At 43.1% G+C, this 23,294-nt stretch overlaps 1 protein-coding gene across 3 annotated transcripts in view; it reads right to left on the bottom strand.

Annotated features, from left to right (window-relative positions):
- The window catches only part of LOC132402593 (uncharacterized), a 45,598-nt gene extending 33,790 nt beyond the window's left edge, over nt 1-11,808 (bottom strand). For 2 of the 3 annotated variants that reach the window (XR_009514969.1, XM_059985490.1), the window contains exon 1: nt 11,739-11,808. The gene's annotated coding sequence lies outside the window, so the exon portion shown is untranslated. Of the gene's footprint in view, nt 1-1,656; nt 1,769-11,738 lie in introns of those variants that run through there. The other variant, XM_059985491.1, reaches the window with a different exon arrangement.
- Between the last annotated feature and the right edge of the window lie 11,486 nt (nt 11,809-23,294).

Consider the following 23,294-nt stretch of genomic DNA (forward strand, 5'->3'; position numbering starts at 1 on the left):
CCTTTGAGCCCTCTCCAGTTTCAGCACATCCTTTTCTAAAACAAGCAGTTCAAAACTGTTCATAATAATCCAAGTGAGGGAACATCAGTGCCTTTATAAAGTCTCAAAATTACATGATTGCTCTTACATTCTAGTCCTCATGAAATGAATGCTAACATTGCATTTGCCTTCCTCACCACAGACTCAACTTGCAAATGAACCTTCAGGGAGTCAGGCACAAGGACAACCAAGTCCCTTTGTGCCTCAGATTTTTGTATTTTCTCTCCATTTAGATAATTGTCAACCCTTTCATTTCTTCCACCAAAGTGCATGACTGTACACCTACATAGCAACATAGAAACAGAAATCCTACAGCACAATACAAGCACTTCAGCCCACAATACTGTGCCGAACATGTACTTCCTTTAGAAATTACCTAGGGTTACCCATAGCCCTTTATTTTTCTAAACTCTATGTAACTATCCAAAAGTCTCTTAAAAAACCCTATTGTAAACGCCTCCATCACCGTTGCCAGCAGCCCATTCCATGCACTCACCTCTCTCTGTGTGAAAAGCTTACCCCTGACATCTCCTCTCTACATGCTTCCAAGCACCTTAAAAGCTGTGCCCTCTCATGTTAGCCATTTCAGCCCTGGGAGAAAGCCTTTTACTATCCACATGATCAATGCCTCTCATCAACTTACGCATCTTCATCAGGTCACCTCTCATCCTCCGTCGCTCCAAGGAGCAAAGGCCAAGTTCGCTCAACCTTTTCTCATAAGGCATGCTCCCCAATCCAGACAAAATCCTTGTAAATCTCCTCTTCACCCTTTCTGTGGTTTCCACATCCTTCCTGTAGTGCGGTGACCAGAATTGAACACAATACTCCAAGTGGGGTCTGACCAGAGTCCTATATAGCTGTAATGTTACCTCTCGGCTCTTAAACTCAATCCCATGGTTGATGAAGGCCAATGTTTTCTTAACCACAGGGTCAACCTGAGCAGCTTTTCTTTTCTTCTTGACTAGATTTACAACAGCCTTTGTACATCATGGTTCCAGTACCCTACCATCCTTTCCCTGTCTCATTGGAACACACCTATGCAGAACTCCATGCAAATATCCCCTGAACATTTGCCACATTTTTCCCGTACATTTCTCTGAGAACATCTGTTTCCAATTTATGCTTCCAAGTTCTGCCTTATAGCATCATATTTCCCCTTGCTCCAATTAAATGCTTTCCTAGCTTGTTTGTTTCTATCCCTCTCCAATGCTATTGTAAAGGAGATAGAATTCGTTATCACTATCTCCAAAACAGATCCCTACAAAGTGATCTAAATTAATTACAAATATAAAATACAATGTAATTGATTGCATAAGGATTCAAACTCTTCAAGTCAGTATTTAGTGGATGCACCTTCATCAGCAATTACAGCCTGAGTCCATGTGGATAGGTCACTTTCAGCTTTGCAGCTCTGAATTCTGCAATTTTCCCCATACTTCTTTACAAAGCTTCTCAAGCTCTGTCAGATTACTTGGGGATCATGAATGAATAACCCTTTTCAAGTAAAGCCACAAATTCTCAATTAGATTGAGGTCTGGACTCTGACTTGGCCATTCCAGGACATTAATTTTGATGATTTTAAGCCATTCCTATTGGCTTTATACTTGGTGTCATTACCTTTCGAGAAAAAAATTCTCTCCTAAATCACAGTCCTCTTGCAGATTGTATTAGGTTTTCTTTCAGGATTTCCTTGTATTTTGCTACATTCCTTTTACCCTGTACCTTCACAAGCATTCCAGGGCCTGCTGCAGTGAAGCATCTCCACAGCGTGATGTTGTCAGCCCCAGGATTCATGAGAGAGATGGTGTGTTTTTGATGATGTGCATGGCATTTAGTCTGATGGCCAAAAAGCTCAGTTTTGGTTTCATCAGACCATAAAACCTTCTTCCAGCTAACTTCAGTCTTCCACATGTTTTCTGGCAAACTCTAGCTGAGATTTCATATGAGTTTTTTTTCCAACAGAAGCTTTCTCTTTGCTACTCTCCCATAAAGCTGCAACTGGTGAAGCACCTGGGCAACAGTTGTTGTTTGGGCAGTTTCTTACATCATAGCTACTGCAGCTTGTAACTCCTCCAGAGTTGTCATAAGTTTTTTGGTGGCCTCCCTCACTAGTCTCCTTCTTGCCTGGTCACTCCGTTTTTGAGGATGACCTGCTCTAGATAGATTTACAGCTGTGCCATATTCTTTCCATTCCTTGATGATTGACTTAACTGTACTCCAAGGGATATTTAGTAACTTGAAGTCCATGTCCTGACTTGTGCTTTTCAAAAACCTTTACATGGAGTTGCTTGAAGTGTTCTTTTGTCTGCATGGTGTTGTTTTTGCCAGGATAGTGATTCACCAGCAGTTGGACCTTCCAGGTACAGTAATATTTTTACTAAAATCAATTGAAACAACTTGATGGTACACAGTTCTCCAAAAACAGATCTCCATTTAACTAATTATGTGGCTTCTAAAACAATTTGTTTTTTTTTATTTGATGTGTCATACTAAAGGGGGTGAATACTTATTTAATCAATTATTTTGTGTCTCATATATGTAATTAACTTAGATCACTCTATAGAAACATAGAAAACCTACAGCACAATATGGGCCCTTCAGCCCACAAAGTTGTGCTGAACCTTAGTAATTACTAGGCTTACCTATAGCCCTCTATCTTACTAAGCTCCATGTACTTATCTAAAAATCTCTTAAAAGATCTTATCGTATCCACCACCCCCACCATCGCTGGCAGCCCATTCCACGCACTCACCACTCTCTGAGTGAAAAACTTACCCCTGACATCTCCTCTGTACCTACACCCCAGCACCTTAAACCTGTGCCCTCTTATAGCAGCCATTTCAGCCCTGGGAAAAAGCCTCTTACTATCCACATAATCAATGTCTCTCATCATCTTATACACCTCTATCAGGTCACCCCTCATTCTCCGTCTCTCCAAAGAGAAAAAGCTGAGTTCACTCAGCCTATACTCATAAGGCATGCTCCTGAATCCAGGCAACATTCTTGTAAATCTCCTAGGCACCCTTTCTATGGCTTCCACATCGTTCCTGTAGCAAGCCGACCAAAACTGAGCACAGTACTCCAAGTGCGGTCTGACCTGGATTCTATATAGCTGCAACATTACCTTTCGGCTCCTAAACTCAATTCCATGATTGATGAAGGCCAATACACCGTAAGCCTTCTTAACCACAGAGTCAACCTTTTGCTTTGAGCGTCCTATGGGCTCGGACCCCAAGATCCCTCTGATCCTCCACACTGTCAAGAGTCTTACATTGTAGAGATGTTTTCACTTTGACATGAAAGAGTCTTTTTCCTTTGATCAGTGTCAAAAAAGCCAAATTAAATCCATTGTGATTCAATGTTGTAAAACAATAAAACATGAAAACTTCCAAAGGGGAGGAGTGAATTCATTTTTATAGGCATTCGACATCCCTAAAATGAAGAAGTATTCTGAAGGCAAGATGCCACAACCAGGGCTAACAAGGGAAGTCAAAACCAACATAAAAACCAGAGAGAGTAATAGAGTAAAAATTAGTGGGAAGTTAGAGAATTTGAAAGTTTTTCAATACAAACAAAAGACAACTAAGTAAAGTTATTAAGAAGGTAAAGATTGAATTCTAAAGTAACTTGACCAATAATATTAAAGGGTACACCAAAAGTTTCTTCAGACAAATAAAGTGTAAAAGAGAGGTGACAGTACATATCAGACTGCTGAAAAATGATGCTAGGAAGTAGTAATGTGGGACAAGGGAATGATGGACAAAGTGAATAAGTACTTTGCATCAATCTTCACTGTGTAAGACACAAGCAGTATGGTTTAAATTCCAGGTGTCAGATTAATTATGTGTGTGAAGTTAACAAGGGAGAAGGTTCTTACAGAGGTGACTGAAGAGTTATGGAGGCATTGGTAATGATCTTTTGAGAATTACTAGGTTCTGGAATAGATCCAGCTGAATGGAAGTTTGTAAATTTCACTCCACTCTTCAAGAAAGGAGAGAGGTAGAAGAGAGGAAATTATGGGCTAGTTGGTCTGACCTCAGTGGTTGGGAAGATCTCAGAGTCAATTATTAAGGATGTGGTTTCAGGGTTCTTGGAGGCAGATAATAAAATAGGCTGTGGTCAGCATGGTTTCCTCAAGGGAAAATCTTGCCTGACAATTCTGCTGGAACTCTTTGAAGAAATAACAGGCAGGATAGAGAAAAGAGAATCTGTTGATGTTTTACATTGTCATACTTGGGTTTTCAGAAAGCCTTTGACAAAGTGTCATACATGAGGCTGCTTAACAAGCTATGAGCCCTTGGTATTACAGCAAAGCTTCTAGTATGGATAAAGTGGTGGCTTATTGGCAGGATGCAAAGAGTGGGAATAAAGGGAGTCTTTGTTGGTTGGCTGCTGGTGATAATACTATGTATATTGTGTATGTTGTAGATTTTATACATTTGTTTTTGTAATTAATTAATTGTCAAAATTTTGCTCATGACAGACCAAATTTTTTTTGGAGGGATGTGTTACATACCCCATGGGTATCTTGTATTTGGTGTATCTGGTGTAATTCAGCATGATGTAATGGTCTTGTGATGGTGGGGTGACGTAATTTCCAGCCAGTGTGAGGTCACGTGATGACATGTTCTCAGCAGGTATAAAACAGGAAAGCCTGCTGTCACGCAGGCGCTTTGTGTTGAACCATTAATTAATTTGTCAGTTACTCTGTTATGCTGTGTATTTGTCTCATGGCGCAATTTCATTTTAAAGTGGAGTTTTACTTCCTACTGTAAGGTACAGAATTGCTGTGCTGGCAGTTTTGTTTTATATATCTTTGATTTACTTTTAAAGTCTAATTATTGGAGAGTGAAAACTTTACTGAAATATGGGAACCTAAAGGGTCGAGTAAAGTTCAGCGGTTTAATACAGGGTTGACCTTATTGAATCTTCGTTCAGGAAATAGTTACCTGCATCTGAGATAACCTCTAACTGTGAGAGTAGAAAGGGTTGTGCAGTTTTCATTTGCTAAGAAAAGGTTAGTTCCTTTAGGCCGTTTTAATTTCCTTCCTCGTGAATCCTTCTGACAAGATATATTTCAGCTGGGATCAGCAGTAAAGTCACGTTGTCGAGGAATTCATTACTTCAGGAAAGTCTGTCTTAATTGACTGTATAAGTCACTTGGACTTTTGTAGTTACCATTTTAAGACTGTGTTCGCATTTACCATTTTAAGAACTGTTCCAGAGTTGCCGTATAGCAGTTAACTTCTGGTTAAGTTAGTTGTTTGTTTACTTTTCATTTTTTGTTGAGCAGGGTTTAATGAATTGTTTATTTGTTTGTAAAACTTGACTTAATTCTATATTCATTGTTGTTGGACATGTATTGTAACAGTATACTTAAGGCAGTGCTTGATTGATTCTTGATTGGTTAGGGCATGAAGGAATACAGCGTGAAGGCAGGGGATTGTGGGTGAGAGAAAATGGATCAGCCATGATGAAATGGCACAGCAGACTCAATGAGCCAAATGGACTAGTTCTGCTCTTTGATCTTATGGTCCAACTTACTCGACCTTTCCCTGTAATTCAGATCCTCAAGTCTTAGCAACAATCACGAAAATTTTCTCTGCATTTCTTCAAACTTATTATCTTTCCTGTAGATAGTTGTCCAGATTGCACACAATACTCCAGATTAGGATTCACCAACATTTCATTGAGCATCAATGTAACTCCTGTACTCAGCACTGTGACTGGTGTAGAGACAATGTGGAATGGGCCCTTCCAGCACAGCCAACAACACCTGATTTAACCCTCGTCCGATTATGGAACAATTAATAATGACACATTAACTTACTAAGTGGAATCTCTTTGGAGTGTGGGAGAAATCTTTGCCACTTGGTGAAATCCATGTATCCATTGAGGACCCCTGGACTGAACTCTGATCTACGATGTAGTTCTAATCACGTCGTGCTAACCACAATTTTACCATGAAAGTCAATGTACTGAAAGCTCTTTATATGTTTTCAAGAAAACTATCTATTATTTATTTATATAGAGGTACACACGGAAAAGAACCCTCTGGCGCACTGAGCCATGCCATCCAGCAACACACCTATTTATCCCTGGCCTCATCATAGAACAGTTTACAATGACTAATTAACTGGTCCAGTTGGACTATGGGAGGAAACTGGAGCACTGAGAGGAAACCCATGTGTACATGGGGGAGGAGATACAGACTTGATTAGAGGACATTGGAGCAACTCCGAACTCCAACATCCCGTGTTGTCATAGACCTGTGCTAACTGCTACACTACCATGGTCCCCAATCTGACATCCAAGTGACATTGAACGATTTAGTTACAGTTTTTCCAGGATCCCTTTGTCCCATTGCACTCCTCAGTGCCCTGCCATTCGATATGTAAATTTGAATACCGGAAGCAATGTCTCCTGCAGGTTCCCTTGAAATCACTAACCAGCTGAAGAAGAAAATCAGTGGCTCAAGGAGCATCTGTGGAAGGAAAAGAATTGATGGACTTGATGCAGCCCTTGAACTGAAAATTCTCTTCAACCTGCAGATGCTGCTGGACCTACTGCATTCGTCTTGTTCATTTGTTATTTGTCATGTCATATGACAACGGTGATCATTGTCTTTTCAACAGTGGCTCAGACGTAAGGAATGTGTTTTGGGTCCGAGCCTTATGGAAGTCAGGAGAAAGGATAAAAGGAGCAGATTTGGACAAGGTTGTACTCTTTGGACTGCACAGGCGCAGAAAATATTGGCGTCAGAGGTCGAACCTCAGCTGCAAATAAGAGGAGGGTATGTTCAATCAGAGTGGCAATTGTTGGAATGTGCCAGTGACAGAGTATTTTTTTCTTTCTTTTTTTTGGGCATAGAATTGTCAGGATGGAATGCTTCTTCTGTCAGATGTAGGAATTCGTTATACCTGACAGTTTCTCTGATGACTACGTCTGCAGGAAAAGAAAATGACTGACCAGCTCAAGGTGCTGGAGCTGGAGTGGACAGACAGACATACTTTACTTATCCCAAGGGAAATTGGGTACCAGAATAAAACTCTCTCCACCAGCATGTTAGAGAGGGTGCAGCTTCGACGTGTTACCGTGAACGAAAAAAAAACAAATAATGTAAGTTAGAAAAGTTAGAAAACTAGTCGGAGCAGCTGTAACAGGCTGCATGCACAGCCAGCGCATGCACACGTGTGAGTTGGATGTACCCAGGATCATTCGGGAAGCTGAAGATATTATAGGTGAGACATTTGAAGAGGTGCTCACACCCTGAGTACAGGCTTCGGACAGAAGATGGATAACTGCCAGGAGAGGTAAAGGGATTAAGACGTCATTTCTGACTTGCCCTGTGGCATTTCCCGTCAGCAACAACTACACTGATTTGGATATGGGGGGGGTGGGGGGAGGATGTGGTAGTAAATGACCCATCAGATCCTGGCAGGAGCTGCATGCTGGTGACCCTGTGTCCAGTTCTGAGCTTGACAGGGAAGGGTAAAGTCAGGCAGTACAGTAGTTTAAGGGGACTTGATAGTTCAGGGGACAGAAAGGAGGATTGAAAACAGACTCCAGGATGGTGTGTTGCCTTCCAGGTGCGAGGGTCCATGATGTAGTGGAGAGGTTGCAAAATGTTTTCAAGGGGGAGGGAGATCGTGGTACATATTGACACCAATAACATGGGCAGAAAAGGGAAAGTGGGCCTATGCAGTGAGTATATACATAGAGCTGGGAAAGAGGCTGAAGAGAATGTTTGCCGAGATTGTAATCTCCAGATTACTCCCTGTGCCACGGGCTAGCACAGGTAATGGGGTGTTGGCACAGATATAAGAGTGGCTGTGGAGATGGTGCAGGGGACAAGGTTATGAAGTTTGTGGATTGCTGGAACCTTTTCTGGGGAAGAGGTGACTTGTACAAGAGTGTGGGTTGTATATGAACTGGAGGCAAACTAATATGCTTTCTGATGCTACTCGGGAGAGCTTAAAATAGTTTTGCAGGGTGCTGGGAACCAGAGCCCCAAGTCAGTAAGGGAAATATTGGACTGGAAGGAAGATGTCAGGTAAAGTATTGAAAAGTAAAATTGAAATGACAGGCCTGATGGGTCAGATAGTTTGAGGTGCATATATTTTAATGCTTGGAGTATTATGGGTAAGGGTGATGAACTTTGCACATGAATCAGTACATAAAACTATGATGTTGTAGCCATTACTGAAACTTGATTGAGAGAGCGACAAGAATGGTTGACTAATGAATCAGGTTTTCAAAGTTTTAAAAAAAGATAGAGGAGGAGGTAAAAGAAAGGGTGGATTTGCACTACTAATCAGGGACAATATCACAGCTGTACTCAGAGGAGACATAATGGAGGGATCAGACACTGAATCCATTTGGGTGGAACTCGGGAATAGGAAGGGTGCAATCACACAAGTGGGATTGTACAATAGACCCCGAAAAACCACCGGGACATTGATGAACAGGTATGTAATCAGATTAAGGAAATATGTAAAAATAATAAGGTTGTCATCATGGGATATTTCAACTTCCCTAAACTAAACTGGGACATTCTTAGTGTGATGTGTTTAGAAGGGGCCAACTTTTTTTAAGTGTATCTAGGAAAGTTTCTTAAATCCATATGTTGGCGATCCGATGAGAGAAGGGGCCATACTGGACCTGGTGTTGGATGATGAGCCTGGCCAGGTGACTGATATATCAGTGGATGAACGGTTATGGAGCAGTGACCCCAACTCCTTAACTTTCAGAATAGCTATAGATAAGGATAGGTATGGTCTTTGTAGGAGAGTTTTAAATTGGAGTAGGGTAATTTACATTAGATAAGAACTAAGAAACGTTTATTGGGAACACCCTTTCTCTGACAAATCCATATCAGACATCTGAAAGATGCTTAAAGATCAATTGCACAGAGATCGGTGAAGGTATGTTCCTGTTAGAAGTAAGGACAAGGATGGAAAGCTTGAGAGAAACTTGGATGTTCAGAGAGGTGCTGAATTTAGTCAAGAAGCAAAGGGAAAGGTATATAAAGTTTCAGAGGTTAGGATCAATCAAAGCACATGAGGAGAATAAAGAAGCCAGAAAAGAACTAAAGAAGGGGATTAGGAAAGCCAGGATTATGGGTAACATTGGTAAACTTCGAGCATGCATCAGAATACGGAAGTATGATGTTGTAGCCATTACTATACATAGATCAAGAGTAGGAGGATAACTAGTTAGAGGTTAGGAGCACTCAAGGATAAAGGAAGTCACATTTGCTTAGATTCAGAGAATGTAAATGAGGTACTTAATGAGTACTTTGCTTCAGTATTTACTGAGGAAAAGGATATGGAGGACCAGGAGATCAGTACTAAGTGCATAGATACGTTAGGGAATTTTAAAGGAGGAAGTGTTGTGCTTCCTAAGGAATATTAAGGTGGTTAAGTCCCCGTTGTCTGATGGAATTTTTCTCAGATTATTGAAGGAGACAAGAGATGAGATTGCTGGGGCCTTAACCAGTAACTTTGTGATCTCTCTAGGCACTGGTGAGACCCCGGAGGACTAGTGAGTGGCTAATGTTGTACCTCTATTTAATAAGGGGACAAGGGAAAATCCTGGGAAGTACAGACCAGTTGATCTCTTGTCTGCCGTAGGGAAATTGCTGGAGAAAATTCTTACGGATAGGATTTATGAGCATTTGGAAACCCATGGCCTGATTAGGAATCCGACATTGCAGGTTGTGCCTTACCAACCTGATTGAAATTTTGACAAAGTAACAAGAAAGTTTGATGGGAGTAGGGCAGTGGATGTTGTCTACATGGAGTTTAGTAAGGCATGTGACAAAATCGCTAATGCAAGGCTAATCCAGAAAATTAAGATGCATGGGATCTGTGGTAAATTGGCTGTTTGGATTCAGAACTGACTTGTACAGCTTGAAGACAGAGATTAGTGGTTGAAGGGACTTATTTGAGCTAGAGGTCTGTAATTAGTGGAGTTCTGCAGGGATCTGTGCAGAAACTCTGCTGTTTGTGATGTATATAAATGACTTGGATGAAAATGTAGATGGGTGGTTAAGTAAATTTGTGGATGACATCAAGATCGGTGGAGTTGTGAATAGTTGTGAATAGAAGACTGGCAAAGGAAAGAGTATGATATAAAACTGGTGCTTATTTGAGCTGAGAAATGGTAGAAGGAGTTTAACCCAGATAAATGTGAGACATTGTACGTAGGTAGAGCAAAATCAGAGGTTCTGAACAGTGTAGCTGAGCAGGGAGATCTTGCAATTAAAGTTTATAGCACCTTAAAAGTAGCGACATAGGTCAATACGGTGGTTAACAAGCTTCATGGAATGCTTGGTTTCATTAGACTTCAAAGGTCAAGAGCACAAACAAGAGAAAATTTGCAGATGCGGGAAATCATAGTAATCTACACAAAATGCTGGAGGAACTCAGCAGGCCAGGCAACATCCATGGAAAAGAGTAAACAGTTGACATTTTGGGCTGAGACCCTTCATCATGAATGGAAAATAGAGATGAAAAATCAGAGTAGGAAGGTGAGGGGGAAGGGAGATAGAAGTACTAGTAGGCGATAAGTCAAACCAGGAGAGGAAGATGGGTCAAGCATAGTGCTGGGAAGTCGATTGGTATAACAGACCAGGGGCTGGAGAAGAGGGAATCTGACAGGAGAGGACAAAAGGCCATGGAAGAAAGGGAAAGAGGAAGAGCAACAGAGGAAATTGTTGGTCAAGCAAGAAAATAAGGTGAGAGAGGGAAACGGGAATGGGGAACAGTAGAGGAGTTCTGGGTGGGCAATTCCCAGAATCGATGTTCATGCTATCAGGTTTTAGGCTACTCAGATAGAATATAAGGTGTTCCTCCTCCAACCTGAGTGTGGACCCATTGCAGCAGAAGAGGAGGCCATGGAATGACACATCAGAATGCAAATGGGAAACAGAACTGAAATGTGTAGCCACTGCGAGATCACGCCCTTCTGGCAGATGGAGCATAGGTGCTTGGTGAAGCGGTCTGCCAGTATACAGGATCTGATATATTGGGTCTCACCGATATATAGGAGGCCACAGTGAGAGGAGAAGCCAGGAGTCTATATTGCAACCTAATAAAACTCTGGCTCACCCACATCTGGAATATTGTGTACAGTTCTGGTAACTCCACTATAGGAAGGATGTTAAGGCTTTGGAGAGAGTGTGGAAGAGGATGCAAAGGGCAGGAGTGCCTTGCACCTGCTTTAGTAGAGATGTATCTCCACTTCACTTTGTTAGAAATAGAGCTGAATAACAGGCCCTTCTAGCCCAGTGAGGCCGTGCTGTCCAATTACACCCATGCGACCAATTCATCTAACCAGTCTGTCTTGGGAATGTGTGAGGAAACCAGAACATCCAGAGCAAACCCACATGGTCATGGAGAGAATGCACAACCTTCCTGTGGACAGTGATGGAATTGAAATTGAGCCTGGATCGCTGGTGCTGTAATAGTGTTGTGCTAACCATTGCACTATTACATCCTCTGAACTGGGGGTGGAGGAAGGGGGGGGGAGAGGGGGAGAGTGAGGGAGATTGCTTCCCTAGATTCCAGCATCTGCAGTCTCCAAACAGCCTCACTCACTGATATCCAATTAACTCTGATCCTGTCATCAATGCATATTTCACATCAGTGGTTATTTAGACTGGAGAGTTACAAGAATTGAAAGCCAGCAAGACTCACCGATGAAGGTTCGATATTTTGACAGCGTGGTCCAATGTGCTAGAAACTCACTTCAGCTGTCCAATGTGAGATGGTCTATGAACTGGGAGAGAGCAGGAGAATTTTATAGTGAGAAACAAGGAAATGAAAACTGAGAGTTGCAGAATGAATCTCCGGTCAGCTGAGCCCTTTCTACTAACAGCTCAGCAGTTGTGGTAATCTTGAAAGCAGAAGAGGAATTATGCATGTCAACCCTAAATATCCCTGCCAAAATATTTGTCATAACAAGTATTGTATTATCCATTTATTCTCTCTGTTTGATAGTTGATGCATTTGCCTTTCAATTCCAGATGCTAAAAATTGAAATACATTCATGATTTAATTTCTGAAAATGTTTCAGTAATTCCCTCTCCTGTAACAAATCAACAGAAAAGGAGGAAACAGAGAATGACCAAGATCTGTTGCAGTCTTTAATTTTGATAATGACTGTTTTGTTTCGTAGATTCTCCTCTCAACCAAACCCTCAACTTGGAGATGAGATTTGTCACGGGATTTCCCATGGTATTTCTGTCTTTGCAACAGAATTATTAGCAATTCTCTGGGCCTTATGATGGATAGAAGACTCTCGACCATGCAGGGTTGTCATCTTTTCGGATTCTGCTGCTGCCTTAGAGGCTATAAAAGGGAATAAAACGAAAGCGAATCCTGACGTAGTTAGTGAGATTCTGTTAGCTTTGTGTAGAGTAGGGAAGATGGGTTGTGAAGTCAGATTTACATGGATACCCTGGCATGCTGGGGTGGAGGGAAATGATATTGTGGATGGCATTGCAAAGTCTTCCTTACAGAGCGGGCAAGTAGGAATTAGAATACCCCTAGGCAGAGCAGAATTGAGAAGTAGGATAAAAAAAGGTGTAGAGAAGCAATGGCCGGAGGATTGGAAAAATGAATTAAAGGGAAGGCTTTCTTTTCTAGTCACCCACTAGTTAAAACGGTCTTAAATTGTAGAGATATTGAGAAATTAACAAGACTTAAGTTGCGGCATTGTGGGCTAAACTATTATTTAAAGATAATAGGAGGACATCCTACTGGATTATGTGACTGTGGTAGTCCAGACAGTTCAGCACATTTTGCTGAGTTGTAATCCATACAAAAAATTGAAAGAAGCATATTGTTCAAGAGGCTGTCTGAATTAAATGTATTTTGTTTTTCTATTAGATCTTTGGCCACCAAGAGAACCACCATCTGATTGAAAAGTTTATTATTCTCTTTCTACGTGTGACTAGTGTATACTCAAGAACTTGAGTTTCTTGAAACTCTGTAACTAACTATACATCCTGCAGAGGGCAGCAATATGCCTAGATTCATCTAAACTGCTGGAAGTGGAAGAAGACGAAATAGAAACGCCTCTCCACCCAATCACTTCACATCTCCCCTCCACACCCACCTTCACCTCTCCCCTTCCATCCCTCCCTATCCACCCCTCCACCTCTCCCCTCTACGTATTGCTATCAACCCCTCCCCACCCACCATTTCCTCTCCACCCCTCGCACTCCACCCCACCCTCCAACTCTCCCCTTTGATCGCACCTTCTCCCCCTCCTTTTCCACCAATCCCCTCCACTCCTCCACCCCCTCCAACCCTCCTCATCCATCCATTTCCATATCTCCCTTTCCACCCTTCCCATCACTCCCCTTACACTATACCCCTTCTAATTCCCCTCCATGCCTCCCCTTGACCCCTCCATTTAAACCCTCCCATCCATCCTTCTTCTTCACCCCTCCCTTCCATAAATCCCATCCACCCCTTTCCATGCCTCTCATTCCATTTATCCCCTTCTCCGCAACAAACTAACCCTCCCTTTCCACTCCTGCCCATCCATGCCATAACCTCCACCTATCCTCTTACATGCCTACCCTTCCATGCCTTTCTCTCCATCCCTCCCCTACCATTTCCTTCCACCACACCCTATCCACCACTCTCCTCTGCACCTCCATCTCCACTCCCCTATCCACAATACCACACCCCCACTCCCCTTCCTCCTAAACCCCCTCTCCCACCTTTCCTCTTCCACTCCTCCCCATCCGCAACTCAGCTTTACCTCTTCCTTTTCTACCCCTCCGCTCCTGCTCCCCTTCTACAATCCCACTCCACCACTCCCCTTCCTCCCAAATCTCCACCCCTCTCCTTCCACCACTCCTCCCCATCCACACCTCACCTACCACCCCTCCCAGCCACCTCTCTTCCCACAACTCTCCATCACTCCTCCACTTCCACCAGACCTGGTCCACCTCTCCTTTCAATTCTCCCCTTTCACCCCTTCCCCCACTCGACCTCCAACTTTCTCCCCTCCTTTCCACCTCTCCACCTGACCTCTCCATTTCCACCCCTCCACTCCTTCCCTCCACTCCTCACCCATTCCCTTCACCCCTCTTCATCCACCTCTTCCCTCCACCACTCCCCTTTCAACATCCCCCAACCCTTCCCACCACCTCTCCTACTTGCTATCTCAGATCTGGTCCAATGTAATGAAACAGGTAAAATTTTGATCTTGTAGTTAGGGATCCTCTTGGAAAAAGTGATCACAGCATGATTTGAGTTTCTCAAGTAAATGGAGGGTGCAATAGTTCAATTAAAAACCAATGTTTAATCCGATCAATAAAGAAATGGAAGATAAGTTGTAAAAATAAACTAGCACAAAATAGAAAAAATGGATAGTAAAAGTTTTGATAATTATATAAAGCGGAGAAAGGTGGCCAAAGTGAATGTAGGTCCCTTGGAGGACGAGAAGGGGGAATTGATGTTGGGTAATGAGGAAATAACTGAAGCTTTGAATGACTATTTTGTTTCAGTCTTCATGGTGGAGGACACATCTAACATACCAAAAAGAGATGATATGGGTGCAATAGGAGGTGAAGCATTTATACAATAGCTATCATGAAAGTGGTAGTGTTTAGCAAACTTATGGGCCTGAAGATAGATAAGTACCCTGGCCCTGATGGAATGCATCCCAGGGTACTGAAAGAAATGACAGAAGTTATAGTAGAGGCTTTAGTGATAACTCACCAAAATTCTTTGGACTCTTGGTAGGTCCTGTCAGATTGAAAGATGGCAAATGCATGCCACTGTTCAAAAAAAAAGATGTAGGCAAAAAGCAGGTAAATATAGGCCAGTTAGTTTGGTTGGAAAAATCACCAAGAGTAATGGGAAACTGCTTGAAGCTTTCATTAAAGAAGAAATAGCCAAGCATCTGGAAGGAAATGGATCCAGTGAAGGCAGGTCCTGTTTGACAATCTTACTGGAGTACTTTGAGGATATAATGAGCGCAGTGGATAGAGGGAACAGACAGATGTTATTTACTTGGATTTCCAGAAGACATTTGATAAGGTGCCACATAAAAGACTTATTCATAAGATAAGGATGCATAAAGTTGGGGGTGATGTATTAGCATGGATAGGAAATTGGTTAACCAATAGAAAGCAAAGTGTTGGTATACATGGGTGTTACTCTGGTCGGCAAATCAGTGGTGAGTGGTGTGCCACAGCAGTCAGTGCTGGGCTCACAACTGTTCACAAAATGCATTAATGATTTGGAAGCAGACTGAGTGGAGAGTATCTATGTTTGTTGATAATTCCAAATTGAAAAGCAGATTGTGCAGAAGATACAGAGAGTCTGCAGAGAGTTATATGTAGGTTAAATGAGAGGGCAAGGGTCTGGCAGATGGAGTACAATGTTGGTTAGTGCAAGGTCATCCACTTTGGAAGGAAAACTGGAAGAGCAGATTAATATTGAAATGGTAAAAATTTGCAGCATGCTGTTGTGCAGAAGGACTTGGGTATACTTGTGCATGAATCACAAAGGGTTGGTATGCAGGTGCAGTAGGCTCTTAAGAAGACAAATGGCATATTGACTTCTGTTGCAAGGAGGATTGAATTTAAGAGCAGGGAGGTTATGCTGCAACTGTACAGGATACTGGTGAGGGAGCACCTGGAGTACTGCGTGCAGTTCTGTTCTCCTTATTTGTGGAAGGATAAACTGGCTTTAGAGGCAGTGCAGAGGAAGTTCACCAGGTTGATTCCAGAAATGAAGGGGTTAGACTATGAAGAGAGATTCAGTCGCCTGAGAATGTACTTGCTGGAATTCAGAAGAATGAGAGAATATCTTATATAAACATACAAAATTCTGAAAGGGGTAGATCAGATTGAGGCAGGAAACTTGTTTCTACAGGTAGGTGAGACTAGAATCTAGGGTCATGGTCTCAAGATTCAGGGGAGTAGATTTAGGATCCTTGGTTGCTCAGCTCCCTGCTGTGATCTTCTTTCAACTATAACACTGTGATGCCCACAATTCCATTCCTACTAGTTTCAAACTACACTACAAAATCATCTACCTTACTTAGTATGCTGCGTACATTCAAATATAACACCTTCAGTCCTGTCTTCACCACCTTTCTTCTGAATTTTCTTGCCATGTTGCCTGAAGTTGAATTCTTTCTTATCGTTTTTTAAACTTTCTGTTTCATTCTTTATTCTGGAGATTTTTCAGATACTCCAGTACAAAGGGCTCTAGAATTTACAGAGAACGGTGCAAAAAATAAATTAAAAATAAACCTGTCGTGAGCAGTCTGTGGGTGAAAACAGGTTGTGAATGAGAGAGGTCAAAGGAAACTACTAGAATAAAGAATAAGAGAACATTTAAAAAGGGATCAGAGTTGAACATTAGACAACATGAAGACTGGGAAGACTGTCAACCCTTGAAATGGATGAGCTACAGTAGCAGAAGACCATGAATATACACTCCGTGACTAGTTTATTAGATACAGGATGAACCTAACAAAACGGCCAGTAAGTGTAAATGTCAAGCTAACATCTGATTACTTTTTCTTTCTAATATTAAACATCATAGTCTTTGGGTGAAGCAACTTCCTTAAATTCATTTTCTGGAAGTTGGTGCATTGGGACTTGAAAAAGGTGAACTGGACACTTTCTGAATGAAAAGTCATTCTCTGAGATATTCCATTTCTCTTTTGATCCTCACCATGATTATAACAACACAGAACCATAGAAACACAGAAAACCTACAGTACATAACAGGCCCTTCAGCCCACAAAACTGTGTAGGACATGTCCCTACCTTAGAACTACCCAGGCTTTACCCATAGCCTTCTGTTTTTCTAAGCTCCATGTAGCCATTAAGGAGACTCTTGAAAGATCCTATCGTTTCTGCCTCCACCACCGGCAGCCCATTCCACGCACTCACCACTCTCTGTGTAAAAAACTTACCCCTGACATCTCCTCTGTACTTACTTCCAAGCACCTTAAATCTATGCCACCTTGTGTCAGCCATTTCAGCCTTGGGGAAAAGTCTCTGACTATCCACACAGTCAATGCCTCTCATTATCTTGAACACTTGTATCAGGTCACCTCTCATTCTCCATCGCTCCAAGGAGAAAAGCGAGTTCACTCAACCTGTTTTCATAAGGCATGCTCTCCAATTCAGGCAACATCCTTGTAAACACGAGTTTGTTCCCAATTGGTCTTCACAATGCCCCCTGAGACGGTGATGTGCCTCTCCAGTGAGATGTGGCAGTCTTGGGGGAACTCCCCTCTCCCGCAGAGTCACATCTGCCAGAAGTGCTTGCGGCTGGGCGATCTGGAAGAACGTGTGAGAAATCTGGAGCAGCATCTGGATGACCTTTGACTCTTAAGGGAAAATGAGGCAGTCATAGATGAGAGGTAGAGGGAGGTAGTCACACCTAGGCTGCTGGAAGCAGGTCATTGGGTGACAGTCCAAGGGGGGAAATTGAAGGAGAGTAGACTGGTAGTGCAGAGCACCCCTGTAGCCATTCCCCTGAATAATAAGTTTACCATCCTGGATACTGTTGGCGAGGATAACCGACCAGGTGTGAGCCATGGTGGCAGAGCCTCTGGTACAGAGTCTGACCCTGTGGTGCAGAAAGGTGGGATGAAGAAGACGAGACTCTATAGTCAGGGGAGCAGACAGGAGATTTTCTGGATGCAAGAAGGACACCCGCATGTTTTGTTGCCTCCTGAGTGCCAGGGTCTGGGATGTCTCTGACCGGGTGCATGACATCCTGCTACGAGGGGGAAAGCATCCAGAAGTCATGATACATGTTGGTACCAATGACATAGGCAGGAAGAGGGATGAGGTTCTGAAGTGTGAGTTTTGAGAACTAGGTAGAAGGCTGAAGAACAGGACCTCAAGGGTGGCATTTTCAGGATTGCTGCCAGTTCTATGTGACAGTGATGGTAAGAATTGGAGGAGCTGGCAGTTAAATGCATGGCTGAGGAGTTGGTGCAGGGGGCAGGGTTTTAGATTTTTGGACCATTGGGATCTCTTCTGGAGAAGGTGGGACCTGTACAGATTGGATGGGTTGCACCTGAACTTGAGGGGGAGCAATATCCTTGCTGGTAGGTTTGCTAGCATGGTTCAGGAGGGTTTAAACTAATTTACAAGGGGGATGGGACCCGGAGCGATAGAGCAGTGAAAGAAGTACATGGCGTAAAGCCAAATCTAACATATAGAGAGGCTTTGAGGAAAGAGAAGCAGAATAAAGGGTGTAAAAATAGTAAGGTAGAAGGGCTAAAGTGTGTGTACTTCAATGCAAGAAGCATCAGGAACAAAAGTGATGAACTGAGAGCGAGGATACATACACAGAATTATGATGAAGTGGCCATAACGGAGACTTGGCTGCCACCAGGGCAGGAATGGATTCTCAATATTCCTGGATTTCAGTGCTTTAAAACGGATGGTGGGGGGGAAGGGGAGGAGGGGTGGCATTACTGGTCAGGGATACTATTACAGCTACAGAAAGGGTGGCTAAAGTAGCAAGATCCTCTTTTGAGTCAGTATGGGTGGAAGTCAGGAACAGGAAGGGAGCAGTTACTCTACTGGGGGTATTCTACAGGCCCCCTGATAGCGTCAGAGTTACCAATGAGCAGTTTGGGAGGCAGATTTTGGAAAGGTGCAAAAATAACAGGGTTGTTATCATGGGTGACTTTAACTTCCCTAATATTGATTGGCACTTGATTAGTTCCAAGGGTTTAAATGGGGCAGAGTTTATTAAGTGTGTCCAGGACGGATTCCTGTCACAGTATGTTGACAGGCCGACTAGGGGAAATGCCATACTAGATCTAGTAATAGGTAACGGACCAGGTCAGGTCACAGATCTGTCAGTGGGTGAGCATCTGGGGGACAGTGATCACTGCTCCCTGCCTTTAGCATTATCATGGAAAAGGATAGAATCAGAGAAGACAGGAAAATTTTTAATTGGAGAAGGGCAAATTATGAGGATATAAGGCTAGAACTTGTGGGTGTGAATTGGGATGATGTTTTTGCAGGGAAATGTATTATAGACATATGGTCGATGTTTAAGGATCTCTTGTAGGATGTTAGGGATAAATTTGTTCTGGTGAGGAAGATTAAGAATGGTAGGGTGAAGGAACCATGGGTGACAAGTGAGGTGGAAAATCTAGTCAGGTGGAAGAAGGCAGCATACATGAGGTTTAGGAAGCAAGGATCAGATGGGTCCATTGAGGAATATAGGGTAGCAAGAAAGGAGCTTAAGAAGAGGCTGAGAAGGCCTTGGCGAGTAGGGTAAAGGAAAACCCCAAGGCATTCTTTAATTATGTGAAGAACAAAAGGATGACATGAGTGAAGGTAGGACCGATTAGAGATAAAAGTGGGAAAATGTGCCTGGAGGCTGTGGAAGTGAGCAAGGTCCTCAATGAATACTTCTCTTCGGAATTCACCAATGAGAGGGAACTTGATGACGGTGAGGACAATATGACTGAGGTTGATGTTCTGGAGCATGTTGATATTAAGGGAGAAGAGGTGTTGGAGTTGTTAAAATGCATTAGGATGGATAAGTCCCCGGGGCCTGTTGGAATATTCCCCAGGCTGCTCCACGAGGCGAGGGAAGAGATTTCTGAGCCTCTGGCTAGGATCTTTATGTCCTCATTGTCCACGGGAATGGTACCGGAGGATTGGAAGGAGGCAAATATTGTCCCCTTGTTCAAAAAGGTAGTAGGGATAGTCTGGGTAATTATAGACCAGTGAGCCTTACATCTGTGGTGGGAAAGTTGTTGGAAAAGATCATTAGAGATAGGATCTATGGGCATTTCGGGAATCATGGTCTGATCAAGGACAGTCAGCATTGCTTTGTGATGGGCAGATCATGTCTAACAAGCCTGATAGAGTTCTCTGAGGAGGTGACCAGGCATATAGATGAGGGTAGTGCAGTGGATGTGATTTAAATGGATTTTAGTAAGGCATTTGACAAGGTTCCACACGGTAGGCTTATTCAGAAAGTCAGAAGGCATGGGATCCAGGGAGGTTTGGCCAGGTGGATTCAGAATTGGCTTGCCTGCAGAAGGTAGAGGGTCGTGGTGGAGGGAGTACATTCAGATTGGAGGATTGTGACTAGTGGTGTCCCACAAGGATCTGTTCTGGGACCTCTACTTTTCGTGATTTTTATTAATAACCTGGATGTGGGGGTAGAAGGGTGGGTTGGCAAGTATGCAGACGACACAAAGGTTGGTGGTGTTGTAGATAGTGTAGAAGATTGTGGAAGATTGCAGAGAGAGATTAATAGGATGCAGAGGTGGGCTAAGAAGTGGCAGATGGAGATCAACCTGGAGAAGTGTGAGGTGGTACACTTTCGAAGGACAAACTCCAAGCAGAGTACAAAGTAAATGACAGGATACTTGGTAGTGTGAAAGAGCAGAGGGATCTGGGGGTACATGTCAACAGATCCCTGAGAGTTGCCTCACAGGTAGATAGGGTAGTTAAGAAAGCTTAGGGGGTGTTAGCTTTCATAAGTCGAGGGATAGAGTTTAAGAGATGTGATGTAATGATGCAGCTCTATAAAACTCTGGTTAGGCCACACTTGGAGTACTGTGTCCAGTTCTGGTCGCCTCACTATAGGAAGGATGTGGAAGCATTGGAAAGGTACAGAGGAGATTTACCAGGATGCTGCCTGGTTTAGAGAGTATGGATTATGATCAGAGACTAAGGGAGCTAAGGCTTTACTCTTTGGAGAGAAGGAGGATGAGAGGAGATATGATACAGTTGTACAAGATATTAAGAGGAATAGACAGAGTGGACAGCCAGCACCTCTTCCCCAGGGTACCACTGCTCAGTACAAGTTTTAAGGTAAGGGGAGGGAAATTCAAGGGGGATATTAGAGGAAGGTTTTTCACTCAGAGAGTGGTTAGTGCGCGGAATGCACTGCCTGAGTCAGTGGTGGAGGCAGATACACTAGTGAAGTTTAAAAGACTACTAGACAGGTATATGGAAGAATTTAAGGTGAGGGGTTATATGGGAGGCAGGGTTTAAGGGTCGGCATAACATTGTGGGCTGAAAGGCCTGTAATGTGCTGTACTATTCTATGTTCTATATTATATGTTCTTCTGGCTCTCCTATTTTCAGTTTTCAGCTCCTTCCTGCGAATCTTATAATCTTCTAGATTTTCATATTTCCTAGTTTGTTGAACCTTTCGTAAGTTTTTCTTTTCTTCTTAACTAGATTTTCAACAGCCATTTGTACACCACAGTTCCTGTACCCTACCATCCTTTCCCTGTCTCATTGGAACATACCTATGCAGAACATTAAGCATTTCTGCTGTACATTTCTCTGTGAACATCTGCACCCAATTTATGTTTCCAAGTTCCTGGGGCTGATAGCTTGATATTTCCATTACTCCATTTAAATGCTTTCCTAACTTGTCAGTTCCAATCCCTTACCAATGCTGTGGTAAAGGAGATAGAATTGTGATTACTATCTCCAAAATACTCTCCCACTGAGAGATCTGAAACCTGACCAGGTTCTTTTCCCAATACCAGATCAAATACAGCCTCTCTTCTTGTAGGCTTTTTTTGTCAGGATACCTTCCTGAACACACCATACAAATCCACCCCATGCACTAGGGGGTGCCAATCAATATTTGGGAAATTAAAATCTCCCACCACAACAACCCTGTTAGTATCACACCTTTCCAGAATCTGTCTTCCTATCTTCTCCTCGTTATTCCTGTTACTATTATGTGGTCTATAAAATCACCCAGTAGAGTTATTGACCCCTTCCTGTTTCTAACTTCCACCCACGGAGACTCATTAGACAATCCCTCCATGACTTCCTCCTTTTCTGCAGCCGTGATGCTATTTCTGATCAACAGTGCCATGCCCCCACCTCTTTTGCCTCCCTCCCTGTCCTTTCTGAAACATCTAAAGCCTGGCAATTGAAGTAACCATGCTTGTCCCTGAGCTACCCAAGACTCCGTAATGGCCACAACGTCATAGCTCCAAGTACTGATCCACACTCTAAACTCATCTTCTTTGTTCATAATACTCCTTGCATTAAAATAGACAAATCTCAAACCATTGGTTTGAGCACATCCCTTCTCTATCACCTGCCTATCCTCCGTCTTTCACTGTCTACAAGCTTTCTCTATTTGTGAGCCAGTTTCTTCAGTTTGGTTCCCAACCCCAACAATTCTATTTTAAACTCTCCCCAATAGGTTTAGCAAACTTCCCTGCAATAATGTTGGTCCCCTTCAGATTCAAGTGCAACCTGTTCTTTTTGTACAAGTCACGCCTGCCCCAAAAGAGGTCCCAATGATCCAGAAATCTGAATCTCTGCCCCCTGCTCCAATCTCTTAGCCACACATTTATCCTCCACCTCATTCCATTCCTTTACTCACTGTCGTGTGGCACAGGCAGAAATCCCCAGATTACTACCATTATGGTCCTGCTTCTCAACTTCCTTCCTAACTCCCTGTAGTCTATTTTCAGAACCTCCTCCCTTTTTCTACCTAAGTCATTGGTACCAATATGTACCACAATCTCTGGGTGTTCACCTTCCCACTTCAGGATATCGTGGAAGTGTTCAGAAACATCACGGACCCTGGCACCTTGAGGCAAACTACCATCTGAGCTTCTCTCCTGTGTCCAGGATCGCCTGTTTCACCCCCTAACTATAGACTCCATTATTACTGCTGCCTTCTTCCTTTCCCTACCCTTCTGTGCCAGAGGTGAGGGCACTATTGCTTCCCCCTGTTAGCCCATCTTCCCCCCACCAACTGTACTCAAACAGGAGTACTTAATGTTAAGGGGGACAACCACTGGGGTACTCCATAAGTTCTGCCTGTTGCCCTTTCCTCTCCTGACTGTTACACACTTACCTATCTCCCGAGGCCACCTGCCTATAGCTCCTACCTATCACCTCCTCTCACTCCCTGACCAGACGATGGTCATGGAGCTGCATCTCCAGTTCCCTAACATGGTCCCTAAGTAGCTGCAGCTGGACGCAACTGGTACAGATGTGCGCGTCCGGAAGTCTGTGAGTCTTCCGGGCTTCCCATATGAGACACCCAGTACACAGCACCAGCCTCACAGATATACTTCCTGTTTCTATTCTTCACAGGTAACTTACCTCACCTCAACCCATTATCGCTTCAGCTCCATTGAGCCAAAGCACCTCCTACTCTGTCACGTGCTCGATAATGCTGTCTTCCTTTTAAACTCGTCCTGCTGGTCTAACTCGCTGATGTCCTCACACTTGT

The sequence above is a fragment of the Hypanus sabinus genome, chromosome 12 (assembly GCF_030144855.1).
Source record: "Hypanus sabinus isolate sHypSab1 chromosome 12, sHypSab1.hap1, whole genome shotgun sequence".
Taxonomy (NCBI): domain Eukaryota; kingdom Metazoa; phylum Chordata; class Chondrichthyes; order Myliobatiformes; family Dasyatidae; genus Hypanus; species Hypanus sabinus.